Source organism: Ahaetulla prasina, chromosome 5 (genome assembly GCF_028640845.1).
Source record: "Ahaetulla prasina isolate Xishuangbanna chromosome 5, ASM2864084v1, whole genome shotgun sequence".
NCBI classification, from domain to species: domain Eukaryota; kingdom Metazoa; phylum Chordata; class Lepidosauria; order Squamata; family Colubridae; genus Ahaetulla; species Ahaetulla prasina.
In genome coordinates, this window is record NC_080543.1 from 120,233,294 (window position 1) to 120,237,480 (window position 4,187).

The 4,187-nt window shown below is 44.2% G+C and overlaps 1 long non-coding RNA gene across 1 annotated transcript; it reads right to left on the bottom strand.

Moving 5' to 3' along the window:
• Positions 1-480: 480 nt before the first annotated feature.
• On the bottom strand, positions 481-2,701 carry LOC131199201 (uncharacterized). The gene is made up of 2 exons (XR_009155295.1): positions 2,339-2,701; positions 481-2,227 (listed from the first exon to the last, which is right to left on the bottom strand). It is a non-coding gene; the product is annotated as an uncharacterized LOC131199201 (long non-coding RNA).
• Between the last annotated feature and the right edge of the window lie 1,486 nt (positions 2,702-4,187).

Consider the following 4,187-nt stretch of genomic DNA (forward strand, 5'->3'; position numbering starts at 1 on the left):
AAATTAACTTTTAGCTGATGGCAAAGTTGTCCCAATCGTTCTCATGAGATAGATTATCATCTCATCATCACAGTATCTGTGATAGAAAATAAGAGAAAAAGGCAGAGTTGCACAAAACTTCCCCAGATTCATTAAAGAAGATCATAGATTAATCAGAGTACCTAAAAATAACCGTAAATACACAACAATATGTTGTTTGTGTGTTTAATATTTGTTTCTAATGTGTCTTGGATTTTCCTTAGGGATGCATTAAAACATGTTCCCTACTCTTCCAGTGAAAGAAATAGCAAGCATCAGAAGTTTAATTTGTAGTTTGATTTGATTTTTGCAATGAAGGAAAATTACAGATCCAGCTTTATGGGCTATTACGTCAAGTCAGTATATCTTCAGATTATTTTTCATACTTAATATGCATGCTATAGAAAAATAGTTTATGTAATTAAAAAATTTAGATGGGCAGATTCAAGCACCCTTTTCCCCCCCCCCATTTCTGCTTGTGATGCTAGGTTGCATTAACAGGGATAGAATCAAGATCATCAAGAAATATTAGTACTGCTTTATAAAGCCTTAGTAAGACCACAATTGGAATACTGCATCCAGGTTTGATTGCCATATTATTAAAAAGCTGTTGAGGCTCTGGAAAGAGTGCAGAAAAGAGCAGTAAAGATGATCTGGAGGCTGGAGTGGCCAAGCAATGGTTGGAAATTAATCAAGGAAAGAAGCAACCCAGAACTAGGGAGAAATTTCCTGACAGTAAAAATAATTAACCAGTGGAGCGGGTTGCTTTCAGAAGTTGTGGCTACTCCATCGCTGGAGATTTTTAAGAAGAAACTGGACGGCCCCTTCTCTGGAATGGTATAGGGTCTCCTGCTTGAGCAGGAGGTTGGACTAGAAGACCTCCAAGGTCCCTTCAAACTCTATTATTTTCTGTTCTATTCCCCAGCTCCTAAAATTCCTCTCTCCTTGTGTTTGTCTTGGATACGGAAACAGTGCTTCAGATCCTTACTTGGCTATCAAAATCAGTGGATACATCTAATCTGAAAATTGTCATTGTTTCCCTTAGCTGCAGTTACTTTTCCAGTTATGGGAAAGCTAGATTATTTAGATACTCAGTAATGAAACAAAAAAATTAAAAAGAAAAGGTTATCAGGAAGAGGAAGACCACAGTGTCTTTCAATTGTCATAGTGTTGATTTCTCAAGTATAATAAAATCTGCTTTGTTTTCTGTGCGCACTGGTTGAGTCTCATTAGATCCTCCCATGCCTGTGTAGCATATTGGGCAGCAAGGGATCTCCAGTAATGTCAGATATGGGTGAGTACATCAGCATCGTCCCATGTGATGTTTAAAATCTTTTAAGTCGTCTATGAATATTCTTCGCCCTGTATTTCAAGGGTGTCCTCTTGTTCCTTTGGCATCACGGGGATCCATCTCATTGCCATCTTGGGAATTCAGTCATTCTTCATATGGAGTATATGACCTATAAGTCGGAGTCTCTTGGGAGCTGTTATGTTATGTAATTCGCAGGAAAAATCCTTTTGGAGCACTTCTTCATGGTCAAAATATTGAATCTTTAGGATTCAACAAAGGCATCTTTGTTAGAAGGTGTCAAAGACTCTTGTTAATACTTGCTGATGCCTTCTAGGTTTCACTGGCATGAATAGCTGTCAGCATCACTACAGAGCCAAACAAATGGAATTTGTATCATTTTTATGGTCCTAGAAATGGTTCAACAATTTAAGTTCGGAAATCTTTAAATTAATGTTGTATTTTTTAAAAACCACTTTTCTGGTAATGTTTTTGACATATGCAAACACACCCACAATTAGAGAACGACTATAAATTATAATAGCAAACATTGTTTTCCAGTGGATTCTTATAAACAGCATTACTTATTAAATTAAATCCAAACTTGGCTGTGTTGTCCTAATTTGGATTTTGTAATTACTCTTAAGGCAAGCTCAGGCTCAGATTAGGGTGTGAACTGTCTTGTTCTCCAGACAATTCTCAGGTGATGATGAACAAACCACAATATCTGAAAAGTGACGGAAGGCAAAAAATGGTTGTTAAAATTCAAGACGACCCCTTGACAATGAATCTGGGAGCAGTCTTGGGATAGAGTCAGGATGTAGCTAGTACTTCCAAAGCTGGAGAAACAGGCAGTGGTTGATCACTTACTTTTGAAGATGTATCTGCCCCAGTAAAATTGCACCATCTGAAACTCAGTTCCTCTCTTTAGAACAGGGGTCTCCAACCTTGGTCCCTTTAAGATTTGTGGACTTCAACTCCCAGAGTTCCTCAGCCAGCTTTGCAAGTCTTAAAGGGACCAAGGTTGGAGACCCCTGCTTCAGAACATATTTGAGTTGGTAGCCACACAGCAGGGTATGTAAACTGATACTTAGAAATAGACTGTTTCTGCATTCCCAAAGAGATTTTTTTTTATTAAATAAAAGAATGCAAGTAATAAGCCTATAATTTTCAAACAAAATTACATCAGCTTTTCCTAAGTAAAATTTTACAAATATATAACATTACAGTTCTTTCTAGGCTTAATTTCTGAATAGAGGGGTTTTAGACTGGAAGCATAATTCCCAGCTTAATTGGGTCTTGCTGCAATTGTGTTCTCTCGAGTGCTGTTGAGATTTATTTGGCGAATTCTGTTTGTGTATACATAGAGGAAAGGTAAATTGCTCTACAAATTATAGTTTATGTTCTGTTTCCCTTCCCCCAATACTCCCAGCAAAGAGTCCGTCAGAGGCCTTCCTTTTTTTTCCTTTTATTTACATAGATACATGTCCTGGCCACGTCTACCCACGGGCCTGCCAAGTTTCTGGAGATAACGAGGAAATTATAGATAAGGCCAGAATTACTCACGAATATATTCTTCCCTCCATGAATTAGCTTGCGCCAAATTCATTGTTTTGTCCGAGACAAAAAACCAGGAAGTCCCGCCTCCTATTTATAGTCTCTGCAGATGTCACTGCATGACAATTATGACTTGGCTTTGTCCCAACTCTTCCGCTGCTGCGCACGCCGATCAAGCCTTCGTAACCTTGCGTCCCTCCAAAACTGTTCTTGGGGCGTTGCCAAATCAGAAGAAGGCCGGGAGAATCAGGCCTTGCCGGCCCCTCCCTCTGAGTGGGTGCCAGGGAGGAGAGGGCTCAAGAGAAGCAGGGCTTGCCAGGTCTTCTCCTCATTTTCTGAATCATCCGAGTCCAGGAGTCTGGGTCCAGGAACCTGGGTCACAACACTATCCTCACCGCAGGGCCCTTCCCCGGGCTGACGATCGGGATGCGGTCGGGCTGGGTTCTGCTCATGGAAGGCCTGCACCAGGTCAGGGGCATGAACGTCGGAGGCATCTACCCAGGAGAAATCAGTCCCGTATCCCTTCCACGCGATCAAATATTGGAAACGACCCTTTAGCCAGCGAGAGTCTCGACGCTGTGGACTTCAGATTCCTCAGATCCGTCCTCAGCGACAGTGACGGGTGCTGTTGGGCACCGAAGGGGACTCGTGTGGCCTCAGGAACCAGAAGGGACCGTGAAAACGGGTGGATCCGCATGGACCGTGGCAGGGCCGGTGGGTAGGCTACCGGGTTGATGCCTGCCACGACAGGGAACGGGCCGATGAATCGGTGGTCCAACTTCTTTACCGGGCGGTCGGACGGGAGGTGTTTGGTGGAGAGCCACACCCGGTCTCCAACTGCCAGCGGGGCGTTGCCAAATCAGAAGAAGGCCGGGAGAATCAGGCCTTGCCGGCCCCTCCCTCTGAGTGGGTGCCAGGAGGAGAGGGCTCAAGAGAAGCAGGGCTTGCCAGGTCTTCTCCTCATTTTCTGAATCATCCGAGTCCAGGAGTCTGGGTCCAGGAACCTGGGTCACAACACTATCCTCACCGCAGGGCCCTTCCCCGGGCTGACGATCGGGATGCGGTCGGGCTGGGTTCTGCTCATGGAAGGCCTGCACCAGGTCAGGGGCATGAACGCCGGAGGCATCTACCCAGGAGAAATCAGTCCCGTATCCCTTCCACGCGATCAAATATTGGAAACGACCTTTAGCCAGCGAGAGTCTCAGACGCTGTGGACTTCAGATTCCTCAGATCCGTCCTCAGCGACAGTGACGGGTGCTGTTGGGCACCAAGGGGACTCGTGTGGCCTCAGGAACCAGAAGGGACCGTGAAAACGGGTGGACCC